Here is an 18,104-nt window from a genome sequence, read left to right as displayed (position 1 = left end):
TGGCCCAGCCTTCAAGGCTCACCCCAAATGCTGCTTCCTCCTTGAAGCCAAAAGAATCTCTTCCTCAGCCACTCCCCACACTGTAGCTATTTTTCTCAGCTGCCCCACTGTCTTGTGTCCTAGGTGTCTGGATTCTCCCTGGATCCTTCTGGTCATCAGGCCAAAGCCCCATTTCTCCTTATGGCCCCTCTGTGTCTGGGGCACGTGTCTGTTGGCAAAATGTGTCTCTGGAAAGTTTATCAGCCTCTAAATGCAGCCCCAGCCCTGGCACAGCGCCAGCTGGCAAGGTCTGGAGAACAAACTGGACATTGTCACATAGACTATCCAGGCCCATATTCCCACCCACGGCTCCTTAAATGTGACGCTCTGAAACAAAGTTCCCCAACCTTCTAGGCTAAACAGACATCCCCTCTGGGGTGGCAAAGGCAGGCTGGCACACAAAGCTCTTAGCTGTACAAATTCTGGGGTCCCATAGCGTCTTAGGTGTCCTTCTCCCTGGGCAATGGCTCTCGTGTGGAGATTGTAACAACTCCATTTCCTCCCCCCTCCACCCCCCACCAGCCCCAAGCTTTATTGAGGTATAATTGGCAAATGAAATTGTAAGATACTGGAAGTGTAACGTGTGATGATTTGATATATTACATATACATTGTGAAAGAAATCCTCACATCTATTAATTTGCTCCACCTTGTTGACCTGTGTCAGCAAACTGTACCAGTGGTTGGGTGGGGGTTGCAAATCCAGCCCATGGCCTGTTTGGGTAAATGAAGTTTTATTGGGACACAGGCATGCCCATTTATTATATTTTGTCTATGACTGTTCTCCCTCTACAGTGGCAGAGTTGAGGAGTGTGACAGAAATCATATGGCCCACAAGGCCCAATTGATTTATGTTCAATAAATGTAAGTATGTACACCTGATCTGCATAAGAAAGTGACTAGATAAAAAAATTTTTAAACGCTGGGACTATGCATACAAAGACTAAGTTTTAAGTCTTTGCTTTGCCACACACACTTTGAATAACCCTCGTAAAGTCACTTGACCTCAATGGGCCTCAGTTTCCCCATCTGCTCCAATAAGAGATTTGGGCTAGGTTCTATTACATTACAGAATGCACAACTTGAGAAAATGGTGGGGACAAAAGGAGCTTCAGAGGTTATCTGTGTTCTTCTGTTGTTGAAAGAAGTCGTCTAAAGAAGTCAATTACACCCAGTTGATCGATGGTGTCGTTGAGATGAGCCTCCAAGTCCTCACTGACATCCTGCCTGTGAGATCTGTCCGCTTCTGACAGAAGGTGTTGGAGTCTCCAGCTGTCATAGTATGGCCATCTATTTCTCCTTGCAGTTCTATCTGTATGAGTTTTGCCTCATACAGTTCAATGCTCAGTTGTTAGGTGCATACACATTAAAGATTCTTATCTCTTCTTGGAGAATTGAGTTGTTTATCATCCTATATAATAAGCGAGGAATGTGCTAATTATCCGTTATGCCCTGAGGCGTAACGACCAACTGCATAAGGACCTGATCTCAGACCCGCAGGAGGGTGAGGCAGTGAACTACAAGGGGGCAGCAGAGAGCTACAGGATGAGTCAGGGCAGCAAACTATGGGGGAACAGGGAGAGCTATAGGAGGGCAGGGTAGCAGGTGGAAAGCTACAGGAGGGCGACAGATACTAGTTATTCATGTGCAGGGCTACTAGTTATATGATATCCTTCTTTTTTAAATTCTTTATTGTTTGAAGTATTACATAAGTCTCCTTTTTCCCCCATTCACCTCTCCCCAGCCACCCCTACCCCCAGCACATCCCCTCACCCCCCCTACTGTCTGTGTCCATTGGTTATGCTCATATATATGCATACAAGTCCTTCAGTTGATCTTTTACCTCCTCACCCTCCACCTTCCCTCATAAGTTGGACAGTCTATCCGATGCTTCTGTCTCTGGTTCTATTTTTGTTCATCAGTTTATGTTGTTCATTATATTCCATAAATGAGTGAGATCATGTGATATGTAATATCCTTCTTTATCCTGATATCTTCACTTGCCCTGAGGTCTGCTCTGTCTGAAATTACTATAGCTACTTCTTTCTCTTAACTGGTGTTAACATAGTATTTCTCCTTCCCTCTACTTCTAATCTATATGTGTGAGTCTCTTGTAAACAACATATTGTTGGGTTTTATGTTTTGATCCACTCTCATAACCTGTGCCCTTTAATTGATACATTTAGACCACAGATGTTCAAAGTGATTACTGATATAATTAGGTTAATAGTTGCTACTGTTTTCTATTTCTGACCTTGTTCTTTGTTCCTGTTGTCTCCCAATCTTTTTCTGCCTTTTGTGGCTGTAATTGAGCATTTTATATTTTATTTTTCCTCCCTTCTCAGTATATAAGTTGTACTCTTTTCACTTTTTTTAAAGCGATTGATTCAAATACTCAGGAATCAAGTGCCTGAAATTCAGAAGTGCCTGTCAATTTACCTCATCTTAACAGCCATCCTCAGCCTCGGGACTCAGCTGGATTTCTCTAGCAACTTAGGTTCAGTCTTTGTTCTTTTGTACTCACCTGTTGGAATAATAAAACCCTGGCCTGCACATAAAACCTTTTTCTTGAACTAATGTTATTCTGGATAGCTAAGAATCAGAGCAAACCTTTGTATTCCAAGTTTTAAGCCTCTCTCCCACACAAAGTCGCACAGGAAGTCTTTGTGGCATTATTCATGATAGATGAAAATTAAAAACAATTCAAATGTGCAATGGTTTTAAAAAATGTATTGTTCCATACAATGGAATATTATTTGGCAATGAAAGGAAACAGAGTAACAGCACATAATGAGATGTGATGGACCTCAAAACATTTTTCTAAGTGAAAGAAGCCAGACACAAGAAATTGCATGTTGTATTATTCCATTCATATAAAACGTCAAAAAATGGCAACTCTACAAAGACCCAGAAGTGTAATGGTGCCCTGGGGTGTCGGGAGAGAATAATGGAGATTAATAGTAAATGTGCATGAGAAATATTATTAGGGTGATGAAAATGTTCTATAAATGATTTGTGGTGGTGGCTGTACAAGTTAGTAAATTTACTGAAAAAAACACACATTGAATTGTACACTTGAAACGGGTGAATTATATGATATATAATATATGCCTCAATTAACTGGGTTTTTTTCTTTCTTTTATTCTAAAATTCACAAGCCTGTGTTTTTAAATCCTTTTTGCATGACTGAATCCCGGCCTCCATCCATTGGGTGAACTATACTGATTATTGCTGAAGGTTTTACCCTCAAGGTACGGGAAGTTCAAATACAGAGCTGACACCTTGAATCCCATATAACCTACCCAGAAAGCCTTTTACTTATTAGCAAGTCTCCAGCTTTGACCCACCTGCCAAGTGTTTCTATTTCTGTAGGTTGGGTTCTAATTGATCAGGATTCTTGTTGTATTTTCTTCTGTCTTCCTCCAGGATCTTTCCTGGGGCAAGACAGACACGCGGGAAGACAGAAGCATTTGAGGCAAACTGAGCTGGGGACCTACGCCATCCTGCTTGCCTCATCGCCTCGCACAGAGCCAGACCTCCATGTGTGTGGAGCCAAGAGAAAGGCAGGGCACTCGTATTCCGTGTGGGCAACATTCATGGTCCATCGCCCCAGCACCTCCAAGCAACTGGCTCAACGCAGCACCAGTGAGTCAAATTTGTGTTTGCGGAGGGAAACAATTAAAACAGATCAGAAGCTCGATGTGATCGTTGGAAACATGCTCATCCCTGTCCGGTCCCTGCCGAGGTTCAGCACTCTCAAAGTTGGAGAAAAAGCCGCAGATGCTGTGTGAACACTGGCCCCACCCCTTGGGCTGACTTCTATTTTTCTCCTGAGAGGGTTTCTGCTTGCCATAAGGATCCATCCCCTTCTTTCTCAGCCTGGTGGCCTCTTCCACAGACTTTAATCCTCAAACGCCATGTCCTCTAGGAAGCTGGTCCAGATCCCTAGATCCCTCGGGCTCGGGCTCACAGCTGGTGGAGCACTTCCCCCATTGGGCTTTGTTCTGCAGCCCGGGGTAAGGCTGCTGACTCCATCGCCAGACCACACACTCCAGGCGGGCAAACCTGTGTCCCTCACCTCCAGGGCTTCCACATCACCCACCGTGCCCGGGGCCCAGCACATGCCCAGTGAGGCTCACTCAGACACAACCACTGGTGCTACACGTCCACTGTTTGTAGCACCATCAACATGGTCCTCTTGCCTTATATGTTCCACCTCCACTCACCCCTGGATTCAGAGAGAAACAGAAACATTCACACCGACTATTCCCTCCCCTCACCAGTTCACACTGACTCCCTTCTGGTCTAGAAGAGGAGGTACCTTCCCACCAGCTTCTAAGCTTTCACTGGCTCCTCCTCACCCAGAGATTCATATCCCCAACTCCCAGCATGGCCTTCAGAACCCGAAGCCACCACCCTGAGGTGCCCGCCCTGCCACCCCAACCTGCATTGCAGCCCCAGCAAATCACTGGCCCCTTCCTACTCCGCCCCGGCTGCTCCAGCTCCGTGCCTCTCCGTGTGCTTTCCCTGCTTCTTGTGTTTCAAAGCTCCAGCCCCAAGCAGCAGGCTCCTCTCCTGCTCCCTTCCCCTGGTGCTCCCAGCAACACCGTGAAGCCAGCATTTCCCCCTGCCTCCGCTGCCTCTCTGTGTTTGCTCTTCTGTGTCTCCATCCAAACGGTAAGTATTTTTAAAGCAGGGGCTCTGCTTTGCTTGTCTTCACATTCTAGTGCCTAGCACAAGGCCTGGCACAGGTTTGGTAAAGCCAACCAATCAGGAGAGGACTGTCATTAGGATAATATAGCTTGCTACTCAAAGTTCCCAAGAAAAGAGGGCATACCATGCCCCCGGGGGTAATTAGAGGGGAGAAGGTGGGGTGTCTCACGGAGAAGAATCACCAGAGATGGTCAGGAGGCAGAAGGAGTGAGGGAGAAGCATGGACATGAGCTTTCACTGTGGTTTTCACGGGAAGCAATGGGAAAGGCAGGATAAGCAGGCCAGGGCTTTGCTTGTTGGGATAATTTTGAAGACTCTGGATATAGGGGCTCTCCCCAGTCGCCTGGCAGCTGGCCTTCTAGTAATAGGGCAAGTGGATAGTGGCCCCAAATATGAGAAACCAATAAAGGAGGTGGTTGGGGGATGTAGGCTCTGGACTGGCTGCTTTGTATTTGAAAAGCACACCCCTGGGAGCAAGGGGACACAGCAAAGCATCTGCTTGTCCAGAACAACTGTGTTCAAATATGCATGCGGGCAGATGTTAAAGCATCACATTTACAGAAGCTAGAAACCTGGTTATACAGTAGGTGCTTTAAAAACATGTTGCAGTAATGACCAAATGAATAGATGGAGGGGTGGGTGGATGAATAAGAGATAAATAGATGAGAGGATGAATGGGTGGGAAGTCCGGGGGTGGGGGGTTAGATGGATGGAAAGATGAGTAAGTAGATAAATGGGTGGGTGGATGATGGGTAGGTGGATGGATAGATGGCTCACACGCTAACAGTTTCAGGTAATTAAGAGAGATCACTGAAGCATTTCGATTTTGCAACCTTTAGATTTTCGCATATTTCAAATGTGGGAGAATTAGCATTTGTCTATAAAATAACTCTCAAAAAATCTTGAGATATAACAAATTTTCTTTCATAGCCTGGTTATGGCACATTTATTTTACAGATACCATTTACTCAGTTTTATTTTCCCCTTCTAATTATGATTAAAGATAAAACTCATGGTTCTATGTTCACTGCCTAGTAAATGCAATATCGCAGTTTTAAAGAGCTCATTTGTGCTGACAGAGTCCCAGAACGGAGCGGTGCATTCAAGGTCAGAGATGAAGAGGATTGGAGAAAACTGAGCCTGGGAGTGCTTCAGTGGCTACAGAAAGGGCTAACCTGAGACTGGCCCCCAAGTCCCTGATGCCTGATGCCCAACCACCCCCCTCTCTCTCTCTCTCTCTCTCTCTCTCTCTCTCTCTCTCTCTCTCTCTCTCTTCCCCCCTCTCCTCTCTCCAAATGTGTGCCACCAAATAAAAAAACCACTGATGATTTCAAACCTAATGCAAAGATGTTTCACAAGGAAACCGCCCTCTGGAAACAGAGCAAAAATCCACCCCGGGGATGCATCCCAGAACTACCTCCGCGGGGCACCCTCCACTTTAACTGATTTATGTGAAGAGCAGGGATTTGAACGTTTCTAGGTTGGCATCACCAGTCTCCTTAAGAAACACCCTGCCAGCTCACCTAACCAAGTTCACATAAATCCAAACTAGAACGACCGCTTTTGTAAGCTGGAAGACGCCAGCCACTGCCATGGCTGAAATCTCAGTGGGAGGCTTCGGGCCTAACCACTGGGAAAGCTGTGATGCTCACGAGCGAGAAGCCCAGATTCCCACAGCTCCCAAAGAGAACGCCACGCAGCTCGGCCTTCAGCTGGGAGCTAATAAAACGTGGGGCAATAAAACACATGTTGTAGTCAGAGCCAGAGAGAGGATACTTCCTTAAGCAGGCCCAGTTTACAAGCGAGTTTACTGCCTGCTTCTCAGGCCCAGTGCATTAGGCATCGCTGCTGAAAACCATGGGGGTTCCAGGTTCTAAATGAAGTGGACTCTCTCCGGGCAGCAGCGAGAGACTCGGGGAACTTCAGGCTAAACCTTTGCTTAGATTTTCCCCGAGGGGCATCAGAAACAGGAGACACCTGGGGAGCAGGCAGCAGCCGTCAGCATGGCCAGGCCCTCACCCTGGGAGACCACAGCAGCCTCGCACACAGGCTTAGACAGTGTCAGGAGGCCGGGAGGTCCTGTGCAGCCACCGCTGTCCCTCTCTCCAGCTCACAGCTCCAAGATCCCCTCTCCCGCCCCTGTGGCAGCTCACGCCGTGTCCTTCGAGCCGGGCTAACTGTGACCGCAGCAGGTACCGCCTCCCCAGATGTCCAGTTTCTTTCCTCTTTTGGCCCTGACACCACCTCTGCAGGAATACTTGCTACCTTGCAGGAAAACTTCCAATAGGAAAAGAAAATCCTACCCTGGCCTACCCCACCTTGAAGAACGTTGCATTCAAGCCTCAGCACCTCTTAATGACACAGTCCCCTGATGGCAACGCCCAAACCAGGACGGAGAGGCCTGAGTACTGTGTCCACAGTGCATAGCAGCTGTTACACTGAAATAACACTCTGCATATACTTACTGGGCTAGAGTGACTAGACATAGGTGATATGAAATTATTAATAATTTTCTTAAGTGTGATAAAAGTACCGTGGTTGTGAGGAAAATTTAAATTCACATTCATAGAACCCTAACTGGTTTGGCTCAGTCAATAGAGCATCCGCCTGCAGACTGAAGGGTCCTGGATTCAATTCCTGTCAAGAGCAAGTACCTTGGTTGCAGGCTCCTCCCGGGCCTGGGCTCTGGTTGGAGGCAACCAATCGATACATTTCTCTCACATTGATATTTCCCTCATCTTCCCCTCTCTCTTTCCCTCTCTCTAAAAAAAAAATAAGAAAAGGAAAGAAAGTAAATTCATATTCATAGAGATATGAAGATAGATAAATCATACATAGCTAAGGAAATAATTGAATCTGGATGGAAGCTATGTGGGAGTTCATTACATTACTATTTCTCACAGTTTAAACATTTTCATAGCAAAAAGCTGAAGAAGGAAATAAGCCAAGCAAAGCTACTGTAATAATAAAATGCTTATTATAACTACAATTTATAAAAAGGAAATTAAAACTCTTTATTACATAAAGATTTCTCAGGTCAAGGTATACTGATCATTCAGAAACCTAAAAGAAGATAACCCCAGAAAGTGGCAAAGAATTGGGTGTGAGAGTGTTACTCTGTAGGGTTGGGTGGCTTTTAAAAGGGCAGTTCAGGAATGCTCTTCAAAAACATTTCCCCAGCAATCCCACTGCTGAGTTTAGCCTGAGAAAATAAGAAAACAAAGGGGCTAAACTATATGTATACAAGTGCTCAGTTCAGCCCAGTTTATAAAAGAACAAAAGAATGGCAACCAACCAACTTTCCCTCACTCGGGGGCTGAGGTAGTCACGTGATGGAATAATATTCAGTCCACATGTGCTAACCCAGGGCGATGGCCACAGGTGACAGGCAGGTTAGAGATACATAGGCGGATAGATGCAGACAGGGAGACTGAGGAAGAGGAGAAGGAGGAGGAGAAGGAAGAAGAGGAGGAGGAGGAGGAGGAAGAGGAGGAGGAGGAGGATAATAATGTTGGTATTCAATCTTTGCTTTCAGGGGGGAAGAAGAAGAAGAAGAAGAAGAAGAAGAAGAAGAAGAAGAAGAAGGAGGAGGAGGAGGAGGAGGAGGAGGAGGAGGAGGAGGAGGAGGAGGAGGAGGAGGAGGAGGAGGAGGAGGAGGAGAAGAAGAAGAAGAAGAAGAAGAAGAAGAAGAAGAAGAAGAAGAAGAAGAAGAAGAAGAAGAAGAAGAAGAAACAAAAATGATGATCATTTATTACTTTGTAATTATGGAGAAAAGGGCCATCTTCATTTGGGAAGCAAAATGACACAGGCCTGTTATGCAGAGTAAATCAATGGGGTCCACCCTGCCCTGCCTGACCCCAGGAAGAGGGAGGACCAGAGTTCCTGCCACGGTCACAGGAGGAATACACCCTCCAGGACCGCTGCCAGGGACTAACGAGTTAACCGAGCCACAGTGCAGGCTTCTCAGGAAGGAGAGAGAAGAGCACGCAGTGTCATTATTCCCCACCCCCGCCCCACTCCCCAGGGGCATGCCAGGCTGCATCTCAGTGTCTGATTGAAATTGTGCCATCCAGTCTGTCTCTCCACAAACAAATGGAATATTCTGAGCTTCCAGCATTTGCAGGCACACAGCTTGCATTTTTCTGTGAAGAAAAATAAACACTGTGTATGGTAACAACTAAGTCACGATGGATAAAACATGCCTTGATCCAGGACTGCTTGTGCAGCCCAGGCCGCAGACTGGCGGCAGGGCAGGCCCGGCTCGGCGGTGGTGGGGAGCAGGCCGGGCGTGGGAGACGTGAGGGAGCCAAGTGTGGACGTGCCTCTGGGGAGGACACCTTATCCGGTCACGTCCCCAGCGCTCCTGAAGAACAAAAGGCGCACGTTGTTTATTCCAACGGTGCCAATCACTAGTGGCATCCAATTCTCTCTAGGGTTCCAGCCCCAACTCCAATCGCCCCTTCCCCCGGACATCCTCAGCTGCTCCGGGGACTGGAAGGAATGGAAAACCACTCACTTCACTTTCCGACTCATACCTTAAGGTGTCTGATGAACCCCTCCCCAAATGGAGCAGAACAAGCCACCACTCTGTCCTTCCTCCTCCTTCTCCACAACTTCCTTGGCTTTATTTCTTGGGTCCTCTTCCTCACGTAAAGGCGGCAGGCCTGAGCAGTTTGGGGAGACCTTCGTACCCGGCTCCCTGATAGACAACGTGGGAAATAAAGCTGGTGGAATAAACTGGGTCAGAGGGAAGGAGAGAGAACTAATATTTGTTTAACCCAGCATGTGCCGTACACGGCAATGGCTGTTGCCATTCATTATCATAGCAGGGCCCCCAGTGGTCTTCTGAGGTAGGTGTTGCCCTAGACCAGTGTTTCCCAAACTTTTGACATATGTGTACCCCTTCTATAATTTTCGTAACGCTGAGTACCCCTGGTACTCATGAGAACGTAGAATTAGGCGCAGCTAAGCACGGTGCAGTGCATATCCCCACCAAACTCCGGTGCAACGCGTACCCCCACCAAACTCTTCCCATACCCCTGGGGGTACGCGTACCACACTTTGGGAAGCACTGCTAGTAGACCACAATGAGATGGTTGGAAATCAGAGAGGTTCAGTAACTCTAGGACTGCAGAGCAGAGGAAGGAAATCTTAAGGTGATCATCCTTGTACCGTGGCTGGCCTTCTGCTTCTCTGGAATGGGAGGTCCCCACCGGGAGAACACTCCCTGACACCGTCAGCTCACTCCCCCCCAGGCGACTGGCTCGCAGGAGTGGTCCTGTCTGTTTGACAAACCACAGGAGATATGCTGCTGCAGGCACAGTGCGAGCTGCAAAGCTTTTTGGAACAAGGGACTTGAAACTCACCTTTTTTGAGGGATCCCAACTCTGAGAGAAACAAATGGAAACCAGAATTCTTCGGCTGTGGTCTGTGGGAATATCTGGACCCTTTTCCCAGCATGTGACATCATTTTCCTTCCAGACTTCCATGTTAAAAATAGCCCAGAAAGTCCTTTGAACTATTGTCTCGGTCCCTAAAGCGCAGTACGGATTGTGTGTGTGTTTACCACTTGGAAGAAACGCTTTGTGACATGCGACGTGCACTCAGGCGGCTCCTGGCCTGGCGGACGCTCGGGGAGCCGCAGACCCGCTGGACTTGCACTAACCAGACACATGCACCGTGCACACACACAGGCTGCTCTTGTATGGCACAACCATTCCAAATAGCAGCTAACGCTCTTTTATTTATTGTCTAAAGTTTTATACATCTCTCCTTTTTCCCCGATTGACCCCTCCCCCCACAGCCATTCCTACCCCGGGCAAGCCCTCACTGCCCCAGTGTCTGTATCCACTGGTTATGCTAATATAAATGCATACAAGTCCTTTGGTTGTTCTCTAACCCGCCCCACCCTGCCCACTTCCCATGCCATTTGTCTCTGGATCTATTTTTGTTCATCAAACTATGTTGAGTATTATATCCCACGTATGAGTGAGATCGTGTGATATTTATCTTTCTCTGACTGGCTTATTTCGCTTCGCGTAATGCTCTCCAGTTCCATCCATGCTAGCTCACACTCTTTTAAACAACCCTGGGAGGTGACTGGCTTGACTAGGACTCAGCAGGAAGATGACCAGGCAGAATTTGAAGAAGCTGTCCTTGTGAGACCTCTGACTGCCCCTCTGTCTAGATGGGCCCAACCCAGTTTCCTCAAGAAAGGGTTGCTCAGGTGAGCTTTCAGGCTCTATGGAGGTGAGGCAGCGGCCTTCTCTGCAGGGGAAGCCGGGGAGCTTAGCAAGGGTCTCCCTCCTAGAACTGCTTCTACCCAGAGCAGGCTGCAGGGGGAGACACAGGGAGCACAGAGGTGGGGAACTACCCAAGTCTCCGAGGTTCACACTATTAGCGTCTCTTGGTGAGACTGGAAGATTCTGACCACAGGCAGCTGGCAGGAGCAGAGAAACATGGGCCTCTGACAGGTAAGCCCAGCTCAACTGGTACCAGCTGGCTGAGTGGCCCTTCTAAGTAGGTGCCCAACCCAAAGCCAGCAAAACTGCAGCCACGGCTGGAAGTGGGTTTCCAGGAGGAACATTGAGCCTGCCAGAGCTTAGGGCGAAGGCTCGCCACAGCATCGGCACATCCAACCTGGGAGGATGGTTTCTAATAGAAACGAGGTAAAGCGCGGTAACAGGCCAAAGAACAAGATTCCCGGGTTTTCTGGGGGCATGGGAAGGTAGGCCTTATGATCTCCTTAAGCTGAGCAAACGCCAGGTGGCAGGGACAGTCTGCGGAAAGGTGCGCACATTCTCATCTGGTTTGATTTTTACCACTTGGCATTAACATCCAGAAAAGTCCACTTTACTGACATTAAAAAGTTAAAATGGCCAAGGTCACTCCAACAAAATGCAGCATTGTCGTAATTTAAAACTCAAGGAAAATAAGAATATGTGGACGAGAGCACTTGGAGTTGTGGAATCCCCTGCCAAGAACAGCTACACGTTGTCAACAGCTCCCTACAAAGAAGGGCACGGAAACTGGCTGAGCTATTGGCCCCCCTGGGTCAGGCAACGTCCCCGCCCCGCAGTCCCAAAGAACAGCCCGGTCCCATCTGGCATGTGCTTATCAATTTCCCCCAAAGACCTAAACCAGACTGTCCTTCCACAAAGAGTATGAATCACACAAGAAGCCTGAAAATTCAACCCACTCTGCACAATTTGACTTTTTTAACTGAGAGTGTGTTTTCCCCATTCTCATATTCTCTTGACTCCAACGGAGATCAAAATAAACTTTCCAGACACTCCCAAACAAATAAAACGCATCACCTTGAAGCTGAGGCCAAACGCGAACACGTTTGGCTCAAGCCAGCAGGAAGTGGTCACTGCGTTTATGGAAGCAGGCCTGCTTCGTCTCAGGGGACGTGAAGAACTGGTTGTGTGGCAGCGAGGTGGCTGGCTTTGGCTCTTTTCCCTCCTCCTTTTTCTCCAGGTGCCTCCTTTGGATTTGTTTTCTGTTGCTATGAACTTAGCAGATTTAAATGACTCCAAATGCCCAGTTCGAAGAGCACAGTGTATTATCTCACATTATCTCTGGGGCAGAAGTCTATCCACAGCATGGCTTAGCTGGATCTCCGTGGGGGGGTGACACCATGTAAGGCTGAAATCCAGGCGTCAGCAGGGCTGCAAGGCTCTGGGCAGAAACCCACTTCCAAGTTCAGTCAATTGTTGGCAGAATGCCCTTCCTGGCAGGACTGAAGTCCCCACTTCCTAGCTTTGGGTCCATGCTGCTTCCACCTCCCTGAACTCCCCGCTCTGTCTCTCTAGCCTCCAGCCTTCACCTCCAAGGCCAGCCAGCAGCCCTCCCAGTCTCTCTGACCTCTTGCTGCCTCCTTTCTCTGTCTGGCACTTCTGCCCTCTCTTCTGCTTGTGAGGCTTTGTGCCTACCTGGTAATCCTGAAGTACTTGGCTACAAATCTGAAAAATAATCCAAATCTTAACCAGTATTTGGGCAATAACCTGACAGACATGTTGTGCCTTTCAAAATACAAAATGTACCAACATAACTGCGGACCAGACAACCAATGTCACTGAAAATCCATTATCAAATCCCATTTGCCCAGATTTCTCATCTCACATGAGCTATCGTCATGCTGTTCTCCTATGCCACCACTTAAAAGCCTCATTATTAGGCCTGGGGAGTGCACATTTGGATGGGGAGAGTGTTTGCAATTATATTTTAAGGTGCTTCCCCAAAGCTATAAAGTCAAGGCTATAAATGGCAAGATGGGTGATGTAATTGCCAACAGAATATGAAACATGTCTGAAAACAGAGTCAGTTCTGCTCATCCTTAAAAGAGGTGCCCGCAGAGCATACATATCAGAAAGGATCCGATGAGGGGGTGCAAGAACAGAGTCAGAAACCTGGGTAGCCTGACCAGTTTGGCTCAGTGGTGGAGCATCGGCCACTGACTGAAGGGTCTCGGGTTCAATTGCAGGCAAGGGCATGTAAGTCAGGGTGAGTGCGAGAGGCAACCAATCAATGTCGCTCTCTCACACTGATGTTTGTCTTTCTATCTCTCCCCTTCCCTTCCACTCTCTCTAAAAACCAATGGGAGAGGATTAACAAAACAAAACAAAGCAAAAAAAAAGAAAGAAAGCTGGATGGATTCAGGCAAGACACCTAACCTCTCTTGGACTGAATTTGTTAATCTAAAAAAGAGTGGGATTCCATAACCTCTGAGAGCCTTCTCAGCACTAAAGATTCCATGGAAGGACAGAAACTTTCTGAAATATTAAGTAGAACAAATGAAATTGAGTCAAACGGGCCACTGCCCACAGCATTATTGAGCTGTTGTGTGCTGGGCTTTGTGCCTGACACTCTACAAATTTGGGTCTCTGGAACCTCATAAGCAGTGACAGTGATATTTGGTAAATTAATTAAATGGATATTAATCCTCCAGCCAATGCAAACTAATTCTGAATTTAAAAAGTAGACCTTGGCCCCAACAGGTTATCTAAATCAGATTCCACTTACTCAATGTGAGTGACCTGCTAAATCAATACCTGAATTTTCCCAAGAATATATGGCCCCAGTTCATCAATAAAGACAAACAAAATGGGGACATGAGTCCAACAAAGATGCAAGACCTGAATTAGTCTCTTGAATTAGTCTCTTAGTCATTCATTAACTAAAGTGTCTCCAATTTCTAAGAAATCTAAGGATATTTTGACCCAAAATGAAGAGGTAATTTCTAGACAGTTTTAAGCTAGATATATAGAATTACAGGACGTCTCTTGCTTTTCTTCTCTCTCCTTGTTACAAACAGGCATTATTTTCTTGAGGGAATAGAGCAGACTGAACTCCTGAATTGCACCATTTTCCTTCAGTCAGTCGGTTGCTTCTATTACTTTAGGTTTTTATAACCTCACAAGCTGCAACAGTAATACTTAGTGAATTAATTAAGTGGACATTAAATCCCTCAGCCAATGCAGACTAATTCCAAATTTAAAAAATAGACCTGTGAAAGGGCATCCTCTGTCCCTTTGAAAACCAAAATCAGATAATTTGAAAGAATCCAAATTTAATAAGATGCAGGGCTCTCAGCTGGGACAGCAAAACAAGACAGCGGGTTGGGGGGAGGGGGGGGCAGAGAACACATGGGTGGTGCTGGCATTGGGGAGGTTCAAGAGTAAAACTATCATTCAGAAGGCCTCTGGTGAACTTACCCTTCTGAGTGTTACATCTGTCCCTTGTACATTCACTTGGGAGAGGGCTAAATATTAACATACTGAATAACTAAAGGTAAAGTCTTGCTCTGCTCTAAATCATGAACAGATTGGCATGCTCTGGAATGGTCTGAAAATTTTGGTAAGTTTCATGGACTTGCCTATAAAGATACAGTGAAACCTCCCACCCATGTCACATTAACTAGAAGCAAAGCCATGTAGGAACCTAGAGTTCTCTTCCTCTCTTAGCTGGATATCCAAACCCTAAGTTATCCATAAAACATGTCTGTTACAAAGACAGGCAAGAGGGCACCTTGTCCAAGGATTACAAAGCTTACAGTTCTTAACTCACACCCTTAGGATTACAGAATTTAGAGATGACACAGGTTAAGCATAATTAACCAATGAATTTAAAAGTCTATGCCGAATCCAGTTTGGCTCAGTGGACAGAGTGTTGGCCTGCAGACTGAAAGGTTCCAGGTTCGATTCCAGTCAAGGGCATGTACCTTGGTTGTGGGCACATCCCCAGTAGGGGGTGTGCAAGAGGCAGCTGATCGATGTCTCTCTCTCATCGATGTTTCTAACTCTTTATCCCTCTACCTTCCTCTCTGTAAAAGAAATCAATAAAATATATTTTTTAAAATAAAATAAAATAAAAAAATAAAAGTCTACGAAAGTTTTGACAATAATTTGATCATAAACGAATACAAAGTTGCAGGATTTAAGTTGTCTGATTCTTATTTTGTAAAATGATTATATTCCTCTAAAATTAAATCTAGAAAAACACACAAACATGGGCTTCTTTTTAAGATTTACTTCTTAGTCCTGGCAGCTAAAGTGATAATGAGCTACAGAATAAACTATCTTCTCAGTGAAAACCTAAGTTCTTTAAAGAAAATGAAGTAAAAATTGACTTGATGTGAAGTCTGTGAGACTTCAAAATTCTTTGCCCTCACCATCGGAGATAGAAAATCAGCCTTTCCAAGACTTAGGAGAAACCAGAAAGGACAGAGAAAGGCATGTGCTAAATCATTACCTATTTGGTTAAACATAAAATCAAAAGACTCGAGAGTCTCTTTCCTTTGAAAAAAAAAATATATAAAATGGTTCGAAACAATGGGTCACCACCTCTGTATACACTGCCTTTCTCCTAATCAACCATAAAAATACTGATTTGGAAAATATGAGAATCATTCCACGGGTTATGAGAGAAAATGTTTCCATCTAGATCGTTTTCAGAAGGCACTCAACAGATGTTGTCAAGGTTAGTTAGCTCTCCCCACCTTCCTCAGGGACCCTATGGTATATTATATGATGATAAACAGTTGCATGGTTTTCCAATATCATCAAACTACTTACCCAAGGCTGGCTGGGCTGGCTCACTCACAGCGATGGCCCAGGCCCACCAGGTGGCTGCATGTGAGGAAGCACAGGGTCCTCAGAGGAGGGCCCCAGGCTCAAGTCTGAGCCCCACCTCTGTTGCATCCCAGCAAGTCCAGGTAAACCAGATGGCCTCTCCAAGCCTCACATTCTCACAAATTAAATGGAAATGTTAATGATATATTTATGAAGTGTTTGCAAGATGCTAAATAAGTTTTAATTTAAATGTATTTTTATTGCAGAGAGGGAGATTGAAACATCGATGAGAAAGAATCATTGATTGGCTGCCTCTGCATGCCCCACTCTGGGGACTGAGCCCACAACCTGGGCATGTGCCCTGGCTGGGAATCAAATCCTTGTTCATAAGTAGACACTCAACCACTGAGCCATGCCAGCGGGGTTCAAATAACTTTTAGGAAAACACTTCTTGGACTTTAAAGAGCTATTTAAATGCTCTTTATCTACAAATATGGTGTGGATGAAAGGCAGGCTTTTGCAGTTCTAATCAGTGGGTGGGTGGAAGTAGCTTTGAAATTGCTAACTGAATGATAATAAGAGGTCATCCCATTATATTTGCTCATTGGTCTACCGATGTAACTCAACAAAGGGATCTCTGACCCCTCTCTACTCACTCCCTATGTCTATCTTATTATGATATAGCATTGAAGAGGTCCTCACTTTCAATAATTTATGACTTCTATTACTAATGGAGAGAACTTTTTTTAAATATATTTTATTGATTTTTTTACAGAGAGGAAGGGAGAGGGATAGAGAGCTAGAAACATCGATGAGAGAGAAACATTGAACAGCTGCCCCCTGCACACCCCCTACTGGGTATGTGCCTGCAACCAAGGTACATGCCCTTGACCAGAATCAAACCTGGGACCCTTGAGTCTGCAGGACGACGCTCTATTCACTGAGCCAAACCAGTTAGGGCTGGAGAGAACTTTCACGATGCTGAAAAGTCAGCTCTTGGGACAATATTATCCCTGAAACCCCCAACAGCTATCATGCCTGGAATAAATAACCCAATTTTGAGCTGGCAATGCCAAAAATAAGGTTCATTTCTAGCCAGGTAAACTTTTCTGGTAGGTATAAAAATTAGTTACGTCTGGTGTGTCTGAGTGGACATGTGATGTTTTTGCCTTCCCAGAGTGTCCCTTTGGGTGAAAGAACTCTCCTCTTAGAATGTGTGCTTTGGATGGACCCACCCCCACAGACGGGCATGAGAGGCGGCTGGTTTTTCAGACAGGTTTCAGACATACAGACCCGAGAAATATTTACTTAACATAATAACATCCTATTGTGTAAGGTAGAATAGCTTTTCAATTAAAATTAAAATTTTGCTTCAACAGGTTTTTCCTAATGGAGAGAACTAAGGTTTACATGTAGCTACTGAACCCTAACCAAAATAAGAAGAAAAAAATCACTGATTTTCAATTAGTGTTTTATAATTAAAGTACATAGAAAACAAAAGAATTTAGAAAGATGCATTTAGTTTCATGACTGCCATTTATTTCTGGATCGTGCACAACACAATTCCATTAATACATTTACTACATTATCCATCTCAGTGCTCATCATAATTTGGACATTTGAAAGTTAAAAGTATTATATTCATTGCTTTTAGTATGCTAAATGAAGTCAAACTCCAGGTTACTTATTTTAATTAGGATTCAGACAAATGTCCATGTTTCCAAACACCACACAGAAAATGGAAAAAGTGGCAGAAACGAATGGAAGACAAAATCTTGGGTTCAAACACCACTATGACTGCAGTGAGGAAAAAGCCAACATGCAGCATAGGTTTTTGCATTCTGCCTTGCTTGAATGCATTTCACAAACTCAAGACCCTAGAGCCTTTAGCATTCCTCACTCGCAAAGGGCAGCATCTTCTTTTGTGGTAGGAACATGAGGCTAACTGTCAGGAGACCAGAGCTAAAAACCCTGGCCATTTCCAAATGACCCTGTGATTTTGTGTAAATTTTCTTGATTCTACAAGTTAGTTTGATCTAAACCAGCAATCACCAACTGGTGGTCCATGAGGTCCGAAAGGTTGGAAACCACTGATCTAAACCATCTCTAGTGCTAATTTCCAAGTCAGAGGTCCTCTGATTCTTAGGAAACTGTGATCACAAAAGAGCACGAGAGGCCGAAGCCGGTTTGGCTCAGCGGTAGAGCGTCGGTCTGTGGACTGAAAGGTCCCAGGTTCGATTCCAGGCAAGGGCATGTACATTGGTTGCGGGCACATCCCCGG

Source organism: Pipistrellus hanaki, assembly GCF_964339955.1.
Source record: "Pipistrellus hanaki genome assembly, chromosome: 11".
NCBI lineage: Eukaryota > Metazoa > Chordata > Mammalia > Chiroptera > Vespertilionidae > Pipistrellus > Pipistrellus hanaki.
This window is presented reverse-complemented; position numbering follows the sequence as displayed.